Below are 12,790 nucleotides of genomic sequence, written 5' to 3'. Positions count from 1 at the left end.
ATGGGGATGCCTGGGTGGCATATAGTTGGTTAAGTGGCTGACTCTTGGTTTCAGCTCAGGTCATGATATCAGGGTCCTGGGATTGGAGCCCCATGTCGGACTCTGAGTTCAGTTGGGGTATCTGCTGGAGGTTCTCTCTCTCCCTCTTCCTCTGCCCCTTCTGCACACATATGTGCTCTATCTCTAAAATACATAAATAAATCTTTAAAAAAATTAAAATTGATATAAATGAATCATACAGTATGACTTGCACTTATTTTCCTTTAATCTTTTTGGAGTTAGATCTGAGTTTGTTTTTGTATATTTCCTTTGCTTTTATTCTAAATAACTATCTAGACTTACTTAGAATAGCTTATTCTATATGCCAGGTTTTCTAGGATTTGAATAGAGGCAAGTGAGGCAGAAGTTCCTGCTTTCGGAACTTAACACTTCGGTATTTTTCAACTTTGAAACCAGATAAATATTCAGATCTGTAAAGTTTCTTTTTCCTTATTTCTAAACTTTTTTTTTTTTTATAAGATTTTATTTATTTATTCATGAGAGACACAGAGAGAGAGAGAGAGAGAGAGAGAGAGGCAGAGACACAGGCAGAGGGAGAAGCAGGCTCCATACAGGGAGCCTGATGTGGGACTCCATCCCGGGTCTCCAGGATCACACCCTGGGCTGAAGGCGGTGCCAAACCGCTGAGCCACCTGGGCTGCCCTATTTCTAAACTGTTAACATAACTTTTTAACACATCTGAGGTTTATCTTGGTGTGATATTGGTGACTACTTTCTTAAAGATGATCATCTCTCAGTGTTACATGCTTACTATAAATTAGTGTACGCTTGTGTTTTGGGGTTTTCCATTCGATTCATTCATCTGTTGGCTCTTATAACAGTATGCGTTGTTTGAATTATATGGTAGCATACATTTGAGTTATATAGTAAACAGATTTCACACATGCTTCTTTTGTAAAATTCCCTCCCATTTTATTTTCACTAAATTTTTACATGAATTTTAGATCATTTTGTCAAATCCCCAAAGTGCTTTGAGACTGAGTTATTAGATTTGCATTATGTTTTTTTTATCTTTTATTTAAAGATTATCTTTATTTGAGAGGAGAGGCCAAGTGCCTGAGATTTACATTATATTTTTAAATGAATTTGGGAGATTGCCATCTGAACAAGTTAGCATGTCGCTGCAAGTAGCAAAAAAATTCAATTGAGTTAAGCAGTAGGGGCACTTACTATCTCATGTAACTGGCAGTTTAGTGAAAAAGGGCAGGCTGTTGAGTTACTCGACACCTGGCTCATGGAAATCCTGAAGGAGGAGATTCTATCCATCCTTCCTCATTGGCATTCTCCATGTGTTTAGGCTTTCTCTTTGTACTCCCCTTATGGTTGAAAAGTGATTGTATTAGGTTCCAGAAATCTCATCCAGAAATGGCAATGTGCAGAGGAAGAGGAAACTTCTTTGGTGTTTTTCTTAGAATCTTTACTACAAGTTACCATGTAGATTTATCCTTACTTCTCATTGGTTACATTGGAATTTGGTTACATGGCATTTCTAACCCAGGCCTTGACAGAAGAAGTGAGATTAGCATGACTTTCTAAAACCGACCAGGATCCATTCTTAACAGAGGATGAGATTCCTCTTTGCTTGAATCATGTGAAAAAAGGTGTGCGTGCTAGAACAGACAACAGCTCTGCTAGCAAGAGTAGTCACTCAACTACACTATCTTTGCAACACAGGCACACCTCAGAGGTCTCATGGGTTTAGTTCCAGACCACTGCAATTAAGTGAATACTGAATACAGTGGGTCAAATGAATTTGTTTCCTAGTGCATATAAAACCTTACATTTACAATGTGCAGTAGCATTATGTTTAAGAAATGTACATACCCTTAAAAAATGTACATATCCTAATTGAAAAATACATTATTGCTAAAAACTGTTAACTGTCATCTAAACTTTCAGGGAGTCATCATCTTTTTGGTGATGGAGGGTCTTGCCTTAGTGTTGATGGCTGCTGATGGATCAGAGTGGTGGTCACTGAAGGTTAGGGTTATGGTGGCAATTTTAAAAAATAAGATAATGAAGTTTGCTGCATTGGTTGACTATTCCTTTCACGAACAATTTCCCTGTAGCATGAGATGCTGTTTGATAGCATTTTAGCCCCAGTAGAACTTCTTTGAAATTAGAGTCAATCCTCTCAAACCCTGCTGCTACTGCACCAAGTTAATGTAACATTCAGAATCCTTTGTTGTCATTTCAAGAATTTTCTTTTCTTTCTTTCTTTTTTTTCATTTCAAGAATTTTCACAGCATCTTTACCCGGAATGGATTCCATCTTAAGAAACCACTTTCTTTGCTTATTCATAGGAAGCAGCTCTTCGTCCATTCAAGTTGTATCATGAGATTGCACCCATTCAGTCACTTTTCAGGCTCTACTTTTTTTTTTTCTTTTTTTGGTAAGATTTTATTATTAGAACGATCAGTGGGGAGGGACAGAGGGAGAGAGAGAGAGAGAGAAACCAACTCCCTGCTGAGCAGGCAACCTGTCATGGGGCAGATGCTCAACCACTGAGCCACCCAGGCACCCCATAAGATCAAAAAAAAAAAAAAAAAAGAATTAATTTGAGAGAAAGAGAGAACACATAGGGGGAGGGCCAGAGGGAAAGAATCTCAAGTGGACTCCAAAGCTGAGTGTGGAGTCCGATTAAGGATTCCATCTCATGACTCTGAGATCACAACCTGAGCAGAAATCAAGAGTCAGAGGCTTAACTGACTACACCACCCAGGTGCATGCCCCTCAGGCTCCACCTCTGCTTCTAGTTCTCTTGTTATTTCTATCACATGTTTAGTTATTTCCTCCACAGAACTCTTAAACCCCTTGAAGTCATCCATAGGGTTGGAATTATGTTCTTCCAAACTGCTGTTCATGTTGATATTTTGACCTCTTCCCATGAATGACAAAATTCTTAATGGCATCCAGAATGGTGAATCCTTTCCAGAAGGTTTTCAGTTTACTTTGCACAAATCCATCAACAGAATCCCTATCTGTGGCAGCTATAGCTTTGTGAAATTTATTTATTTATTTATTTATTTATTTATTTATTTATTTATTTATTTATTTATTTATTTAATTTATATTTATTCATGAGAGACACAGAAAGGCAGAGATATAGGCAGAGGGAGAAGCAGGCTCTCTGCAGAGAGCCTGATGGGGGACTCAATTCTAGGGCCCCAGGATCACGATCTGAGCCAACAGCAGATGCTCAACCACTGAGCCACTCAGGGCCCCTGAAATGTATTTTTTAAATAAAAAGACTGGAAAGTTGAAATCAATCCTTGATCCATAGGCTGCAGAATGAAAGTTGTATTAGGCCTGAAAACAACATAAATCTCATTGTGCATCTCTGTCAGAGCTCTTGGGTGACCCAGGTGCATTGTTAATGAGCAGGAATATTTTATTTTATTTTATTTTATTTTATTTTATTATTTTATTTTATTTTATTTTTTTTTTAATTTTTCTTTATTTATGATAGTCACACAGAGAGAGGGAGAGAGGCAGAGACACAGGCAGAGGGAGAAGCAGGCTCCATGCACCGGGAACCCGACGTGGGATTCGATCCCGGGTCTCCAGGATCGCGCCCTGGGCCAAAGGCAGGCGCCAAACCGCTGCGCCACCCAGGGATCCCGAGCAGGAATATTTTAAAAGGAATCTTTTTTTCTGAGCAGTAGGTCTCAACAGTGAACATAAGATATCCAATAAATTATGTTATAAACAGATATGGTGTCATCCAGGCTTTGTTGTTCCATTGATATAGAACACAGGCAGAGTAGATTTAACATAATTGTTAAGGGCTTTAGGATTTGGGGAGTGGTAAATGAGCATTGACTTCAACATAAAATCACTAGCAGCATGAGCTCCAGCAAGGGAGTCAGCCGGTCCTTTGAGGCTTTGAAGCCAGGCATTGACTGCTCCCCTCTAGCTCTGAAAGTCCTGGATGGCATCTTTGTCCAATAGAATGCTGTTTGGTCTACATGGAAAATCTGTTATTTAGTGTAGTGTAGTTGTTCAGTGTAGTGTATTAATTATCTTAATGAATATCTAGAATCTTCTGGATAAGTTAATTATCTTAATGAAGATCTAGAATCTTCTGGATAATTTGCTACAGCTCTACATCAGCATTTGTTACTTCACTCTGCACATTTGTGTTATGGAGACAGCTTTCCTTAAACCTCTGGAACCAACCACTGCTAGCTTCAGACTTTTCTCCTTCAGTTTCCTCACCTCTCAGCCTTCATAGAAGGGAAGGGAGTCAGGGCCTGGCTCTGGGTTAGGCTCTGGCTTCAGGGAATTGGGGCCAGTTTGGCCTTCTCTCCAGACCACTAAACCTTTCTCCATATTAGCAATAAGGTGGTTTTACCTTCTCCTCCTCCATGTTTTCACTGGAATAACCCTCTTCCTTTCCTTTAAGAGCTTTTTCTTTGCATTCACAACTTGGCTAAGTGGTGCAAGAGGCCTAGCCTTCAGCTTATTTCAGCTTTTGAGATGCTCAATGATTTATAACATTTGATTTAAAATGAGAGACCTAGGAGCCTTCCTTTGATCTGAACACGTAGGGTCTGTGGTAGGGTTATTAATTGGCCTAATTTAATTATTGTAGTATCCAAGGGAGGAGGGAGGCCCAAGGAGAGGGAGAGATGGGAAACCTTATGGGCCAGATTTCCTTTAGAGGTGTTTGTCTGGCAACTTTTTTTTTTCTTCTTTCCTTGATTACTCATATATTTAAATTTCTTCCGTTTTCTTGATTTGATTTCAGTATGTAGGACAGTGCCAAGAACACAGCATTAATATCTTGAATGGGGCGGGGGGGCGCCTGGCTGGCTCAGTTGGCAGAGCATGCAACTCTTGATCTTGGGGTTGAGAGTTCAAGCCCCATGTTGGGCATGGAGCCTACTTTAAAAAAGATAAAAGTAAATATCTTGAATAAATGAATGCACAGGTAAAAAATATTGGGAGAGATCTGTGTTTTCCTAGAAGAAATTTTATGGAATTGTATTTTTTTTTAAGATTTTATTTATTTACTCATGAGAGAGACCGAGAGAAGCAGAGTCATGAGAAAAGGGAGAAGCAGGCTCCCTGCGGGGATCCCAATGCAGGACTTGATCCCAGGACCCCAGAATCACGCCCTGAGCCAAAGGCAGACAGACGTTCAACCATTGAGCCACCCAGGCGTCCCTGGAATTATATTTTTATTTTCATTTATTTAAAGATTTTATTTATTCATGAAGACACACAGAGAGAGGCAGAGACATAGGCAGAGGGAGAAGCAGGCTCCCCGCGGGGAACCCAATACGGGATTCCATCCCTGAGTTGAAGGCAGATGCTCAACTGCGGAGCTACCCAGGCTTTCCTGGAATTGTATTTTTAAAGTGTAACTGACCGTGTTCTGTTCTGAGGTTATATTCCTTTCTCAGTTCTTTATTTCCTCTCTTTAAGAGATTGTTTTCCCCCCATTGATTGCTTTCTCCTTTCCTTGAGCTGAAAGTTTCATTCATTTTCATATTTTAATAATCAAAACACTTCTGGGAAGTGGAACTATTTTTGGTCACGTATTTGGTGTCATGTCATGTTGGAAGTCCAGAGTTTTAGTTTGAATTCTGGCTCGTTTACTTCTTATAGTGTGACTGCAGACAAGATATGTAACTTCTTTCCTTGGTTTCCTCATGAATGGAACAGGAATAAGAGTAGAACCTATGTCTACCTAGTAGAGTTCTTAGGGGAGTTAGATGCTCCAGGACTGTGGCCAGCACTCATTAAGTACTCTGCAAGAGTTTGCTGGAATGTGATGCCTTCATTGATTTGTTAAATTTGTTTACATTGTGTTTACTACTCTCAATTTATGTAGGACCTCCCTGACTGGTTTCTCTCTCCTGCTTGGTTTGGGTTTGTTTTGTTCCTTTTCATGTTTGTTTGGTGGAAGATCAGGTTGTTGGTTTAAATCTTTCTTTTCTGATACGGACATTTACAACTGTAAATTTCCCTCTCATTTTAGCTGCATCCTGTAAATTTTGGTATGTTGTGTTATCATTTATCTCAAAGTATTTTCTCATTTTCTTTGTGATTTCTTCTTTGATCCTTGGGATATTTTGGAGCGTGCTGATTAATTTTCATATATGTATAAATTTCCAGTGTTTCCTTGTCTTGCTGATTTTTAAGCTCATCCCATTGTGATCAGAAAAATACTTTATATGATTGCAGTACTTTTATTTTTATTTATTTGTTTTAAATTTTTTTATTTATTTGAGAGAGTGAGTGACAGCATACTCTGTCAGAGTCCGGGAAGGAAGAGGGAGAGGGAGAAGCAGGCTCTCTGCTGAGCAGGGAGCTGTACCTGGGAGATCCCAGAGTCCCGGGATCATGACTTGAGCTAAAGGCAGATGCTCAAGCCAACTGAGCCGCCCAGATGCCCCTATTTCAGTTCTTTTACATGTATTGAGACTTGTTTTATGGTCCTAGTGTATGATTTGTCCTAGACACTGTTGCATGTACATTTGAGAAGAATGTGTATGCCTTTGTTGTTGGGTGGAGTGTTCTATATATGTTGGATAGATCCAATTGGCCTAAAGTATTGTTCAGGTCCTGTGTCCTTGCTGATTTTGTCTAATTCTAGACAAGATAGTTTGGCTTTGTGATTTTTTTTTCTTCATACATGTTTTTATGCTATTTAAACAGTCCTAGATACGTATTGTCATTGTGAGTTACCCTGCACTAGAAAACAATGTTTTGTTTTTCTAAAACAAAACCCAATACTTTGGTCACAAATTTGTTTTACATTGATTATCTTACCATTAAACTTTTAAACTCATTTTCTTTTTTGTGTCTTTTGTAGGAGTCTATGTTTAGACTTAATCTAAACCTAATCTGAATATCATTGTCTTGTTATACAAAATCTCAAAGTCTGTTTGAAATCAGCATTGAGAGTGATGTTTGGTCTAATTTTTGTTTTCTTTTTTTTTGTTTAGTTTTTAATTTTTAAAAAATTTTTAAAGATTTTATTTTTATTTATTCATGAGAGACACAGAGAGAGAGAGGCAGAGACACAGGCAGTGGGAGAAGCAGGCTCCACGCAGGGAGCCCGATGTGGGACTCGATCCCGGGCTAATTTTCACACGTAAAAAACAGATGCTTTCAGGGGCACCTGGGTGGCTCAGTCAGTTAAGCGCTGCCCTCAGCTCAGATTAAGATCCTGGAATCCTGGGATCTAGGCCCTGTTGGGCTCCCTGCTCAGCGGGGAGCCTGCTGCTTTCTCTCCTCTGCCCCTCCCCTCCCCTGCTCATGCTCTCTCATGCTTTCTCTCAATTAAATAAATAAAATCTTTTTAAAAAATGGTTCCATTTTTGTTAACTTTGTTCTCTGTTCCTGCCATAGAGACTTTCTCCTCACTAAACTTCCTTCCACTTACAATTTGGAAGGATGGCGTACATAGGGCTCTCAGTTGCTTCTGTAAGATGAGAGGAGTACAGTAAAGAATTCTTCTGCCTTTCCCTTTCTCTACTTGTTTTTTCTCTATGATCGCAATTTTAGACTTACTGGGATTTATTGCAGAAAATTTTGCAGACAACTTATTTGCCTTCTTTTGGGGATAGCTTGTTCGTGATGGATTGCTTTGTAGGAGTTGGGAGGTTTTGTTAGCATAAGGTTAGGGGGCTTATTAATCTCTTTCTGAATGTTGCTTGGTCTGTGATGAACCTTCATTTCTGAGATTCAGGTCTTGTGAGCTTCTGAATACATCTCTGTGAACATTGCTTCTACTTAGTGTGGTCTTTTATCCAGGTGTGTCTGTTACTGAAATATCTGCCTCTCTCTTCTCTTTATATTTATTCTCCTTTATATTTATTCTTTCCCTCAGCTTCTTTATATTTTGGGAATTTCTCCAGTTTATAGTCCATATTATTGTCTTAAACATTCAGAAAAGTTCTGTGGCTTTTTTTTTTTTTTAAGATTTCAAACAAAAATGAAATGTAGTGACGTTCACAGATAACTATATACCTTCCCCCTTCACTTTGTCAAATTTAAGTATTTACCGTATGTGCTCAGAATTCTTTTTTTTTCTTTCTAAGTTTTATCCCAGGCGTACTCCCACTTGGTGTAAATACTATTCTGATTTTGGTGGGTTTTTGTTTGTTCTTTTATTATTTATTTATTTATTTATTTTTATTTATGATAGTCACAGACAGAGAGAGAGGCAGAGACACAGGCAGAGGGAGAAGCAGGCTCCATGCACTGGGAGCCCGATGTGGGATTCGATCCCGGGTCTCCAGGATCGCGCCCTGGGCCAAAGGCAGGCGCCAAACCGTTGCACCACCCAGGGATCCCTTGTTTGTTCTTTTAATTTGGTTTTGATCTTTATCATTCTTAGGCCTGTTTATTACAGTTGTATATATCAGTAAACAATATAAAGTGAGGCTAGTATGTTTTTAAACTTTCTTAAAGATTTTATTTATTTGAGAACCACAAGGTCGGGGGAAGCAGGCGAGGGAGAGGGAGAAGCAAACTCCTCATCGAGCAGGGAGCCCAATACGGGGCTAAATCCCAGAACCCAAAAGTCAGAAGGCAGACGTTTAACTGACTGAGCTACGCAGGCGCCCCAGTGTGTTTTCAAACTTTATATGAATGGTATCATATTATACACTTGTTTCTGCAGTTCCTTACTCAGCATTATTTTGTTGAGATTTATCCATGTTGATACTTAGTGCATCGGTTTTCCTCTCACAAAGGCCTGTTTCCTTGCCAAACTGCATGTCTGCTGGGTTGTATCTGTCAAGAAGGGGTGACTCCCTCTAATTGGTCCATTCCCTCCAACTGTGGTCTAGTATCCCACCGGATGAATGTTGTACCGTGGGAAATAATAGCCCCTTGAACCTTCTTGAACCCATGTCTCTGTGCAGGCATGGGAACTACTCTCTCCGGAATGTACCTAAGAGTGGAATTGCTGGGGGGGGGGTAGGGGGGCGTATGCTAGGTATTACCAGTTTGCTTATCAATGTGGTTTTACCAGTTTACATTTTCACTAGCAGTGTGTTTGTGTTGTTGCTTTGTATATTTGTTGTTGTTGGACTTTGTTTTTTGATGATTTGGTGGGTGTGAAATGGAATTTCATTGTGGTTTCAGTGTTATTTTCTGATTGCCAGAGAATCAGAACATCTTCTCATGTATTATTGACCATTTGGATTTCCTGCTCTGAAAATTCTCTCTTTATATCCTTTGCATATCTTCTTTTGAAGGGTTGTCTTTTTTAAATGATTTATGAGTTCTTTATGTATTTTAGCCAAATACATAAATTTATATTTTGTAGGTTATGTATCTTTTTGTGTTCGTCTTTTCACTTGAGGGCATTTCATATATAGAGATTAAACTTTGGATGTGATAGAATCAGTTAATTTTTGGTTTCATTGTATCTCTTCTATCTTTAGTTCAGTACCTTTATGTTTTTAATTATTGATTTTTATTTGTGCATTCATTCAACCAGTCCTCCAAGAAATATTTTTTGAATGCCTGTTATGTGCCAGACACGTTACTAGGTACTGAGAGACAGCTGTGAATAAAAGGCAATTGCTACCTCGTGGAGCTCAATTTCTAGTGGAGGAGAAACACATAATAAACACTGTCTATCCAATAAATGATAGTATATACAAAGATGATGAAGTACTATGGAGACATGTATGTGAAGGGATGTGTGCACAGGGAATGTGTAGGGGGCTGTACAGTGTCATATAGAGGGGTCCAGGAAGGCCTCATTGTTAAGAAGCCTGAAGAATGGGAGGGAATAAGCCATGCCGCAGTCTCTAAAGGAAGAAAATTCTAGGCAAAGGAAGAACACGTGCAAGGCTCTTAGGTGGACCATACTGGACACATAAGGAATTACTCAAAAACCTACTTAGTTTATAGTCTTGGATTAGTTGATTATCTAAAATTCTTGAGGGTAAGGCTCATTTTTTATTGTCTGCTGATGCTCCTTTATTGTGAAGTTTCACGCTTAGTTTGGATGATAAATTCATTTGTTGCAGGGTTTTAGCTGGAAGATGAGACTCTGGGATGGTTTTTATTCCAGGCACTCAGGTTCAAGCTGAAATAGATGCTTAAATGTAGACCTCAAGCTCCATATGGCTCAGGCCTATGATTAGAGATTTCTATGGTGCTCCTTCTCCCGTCTAGATCCCAGTCCGGCCCATGCAAGCTTCCCTGTGGTTCCTGGTGAGGACAGGGTATGGGCAGGCGGCACACAAAGCCTATGACACTCATTCTGGCTTATGCAAGGAGCTTCAGATCCAATTCTCTGATTTGCAAAAGTTGAAGAACTCAGTTCTGGATCACAGAGAGACTCAGGCCACCCCACAAAACCAACACAAACTGGGCTTTTGTGGTGTCAAGTCCTCCCCGCTTTCTACTCTGGGTTTTATCTTACTGCTGTTGTTCAGCCCTTGGGATTTCCTTCTCAGGAGCTCAGCTGTGCATTAAAGGATAGACTTTATCTCACTTTCAAAGCAGAGGATTTCCAGATCACCAGTCATTATTACTAGAACCAGAAGCCTCTATTCAGAACCCATATCTTATCACATTCCTTTTAGTCTGTGTTTATATAAGCCTAATATGATAGATTGATAAATTAAATACAATGATCCATCCTTTCTCATATTCTTGGAAAAATTGTTGCTTGCTCATTTCCTTTGTGCATTTGACAATTCCATTTGCTCATATTTTGAGTAAGAATTCCTGTGCTGAATCTTGTTTGTTTCATGGACAGATTTAAGGTAGCTTACCTTTTTCTCTGGTTAGAAATAACTTGTAAAAAGAATTACTTAAAGTTTGAAGAAATAAATATGACTTCCTTTTCAGATTCAAATAAAACTTTGGGGGAAGCTCTATCTGAACAACAACCCCCAGTGTATGTCTCGGTTGTTAGTGGCTATCTGATTTGTTCTTGTCTAATTTCTAGCAGTTTTTATAGTAATATTTCAAGAAACTATATTTTAAATGTTACTGCTTAGAAAAGGAATTCTTTTGGTACTTTATCAAAGCTGTGAAGTTCTCTCTTGGCCATATGCTAAAGGTTTTATTATGGAGCCTTTTTTATTTCTCCCTTAGTCTTGTTTTTAGAGAAGTAGATTCTCCAGAAATTATTTTCATTTTTCATACTACAAAGTGTGATACGAATTTAAAATGCATTTTTTAACAATGAAAAAAAATACTATAGCTAAAATTTTACCTCATAAATTACTTCTATAAAGCTTCACCATCTTTTTTTCTGTTCTGGTTAATTTCCATTGTTGACCACAGTGGTGATGGTTTTCCACTGGAATTACCTGTCACTTTATCATACTTTCTAACCATAAAATGTAAAAAGAACTTTTTTAAAAATATAGAAATATTTGAAGAGAATTAATAGAAATCCCAGAAATAGGAGTTGGCAGTCATTTTTGAAGCATAGAATTTCCAGAGTTGGAATAATTATACATTGTTTTGTGATATTTTTGGTAGATGGCAAACAGGCTTTGCCTTTAAACGTTCTTGAAGAACATGTGTTTTAGTTCTGAATCTTCTCACTGTTATAAATTACTTCCCGAACTTTTGTTTGTACTTGACAGGAACATAGCTTTGTCTCATTCTTCTCATTTTCAGCTGCCTTTTTTCCATTAGATTATCTCACAGTACTGTTAATGTTAAGCTGCTTCTCGATTCTAGAAGCTTTTGCTCAGCATTTTTGCTCATAGTTAGATATTTGGTTTCAGTGTTCCTTCCTGATGTGGGATCTTTATTTGTAGTAGGTAGCTGGAGCCATCTTCTCTTTGCTTTTTTTGTATTTATCCATAAATTTATGTATACTTTTTGTTATTTATGAAAATAACTTTTGTGTTTTTTGAAAGTATATTCTTAAGGCAGTCTGTTTAAAACTGCCCCTAGTTTGGTTTTATTAGGTGATTATAGATCTTTTGTGTATAATTAAGTCAGAGCAAGTCACTTTGGATTTCTGCTTTGCATTGTTTCTTAACTTTTACCCTCTGATGATGTGTGTCCACAGCTGTCTTCACTCACTCCATGTGCTTGGCCTTTTTAAACACTCTCTTCAATAATTGGTCATCCTGTTACTTGATTCCATAGCCGTCTTTAAATTCTGTCTGCCTTTTGTACGTTTCCTGAAACTTTGAGGGTAGGGAAGGAAAGGTGTTTCATGTGAATTTGCCATCAGATAAACCCAACCAAACATCATCATCAGTCGGGTGTGTCATGGTTTGGTTGCCTAAGTTCATCTGTGGTAAACACTTCTGTGAATGTTCATTTTGAGCTGAGCCGGGCACAGAATCTCCCTGCAGTCTAGGTCATCACGGCGTCCATGTTACTTGTGTCTTATCTCTAGGGTCTTTACTTGTGGGCTTGCTTCTCATACCTGTTCTTGAGGTCTGCATGCTCTGCTTCATGTGGCAGTAGGTGTTTTAAGTTGGTTCCTTTTCAGACATTGTGTAGTCAATGTTGTAATTTGTCCAGAGTTGCTATATCATTGCAGCCTTTAATCATCTTCTTCACCAAATGGGAGTAACTGTTCTTTCAGTTGGCTTGTGACTTTCTAGTTCAGGATTCTGAGTGTTTTCTGGTCTCTTCCCACACTGCCCTTTTTGCACCTGAGAACACTTTCATTTGCCCTATACTTTCTTGGTTGTTAACTCATACTTGGAATTTATCTTACTGTATTAACTGTATTTCTGCTAAATACAGTTTCAACTTAATATATTTCTCATAT

At 38.6% G+C, this 12,790-nt stretch overlaps 1 protein-coding gene across 1 annotated transcript in view; it reads left to right on the top strand.

The window, feature by feature from the left end:
* Positions 1–12,790, top strand: part of TTC19 (tetratricopeptide repeat domain 19) — a 29,623-nt gene that overhangs the window by 12,316 nt on the left and 4,517 nt on the right. The gene's annotated exons all lie outside the window — the stretch shown is intronic.

This window comes from Vulpes vulpes, chromosome 12, assembly GCF_048418805.1.
Source record: "Vulpes vulpes isolate BD-2025 chromosome 12, VulVul3, whole genome shotgun sequence".
In the NCBI taxonomy this organism is placed as follows: Eukaryota; Metazoa; Chordata; class Mammalia; order Carnivora; family Canidae; genus Vulpes; species Vulpes vulpes.
Note: the sequence above shows the minus strand (reverse complement) of the source record. Positions and strands in the feature narration are given on the sequence as shown.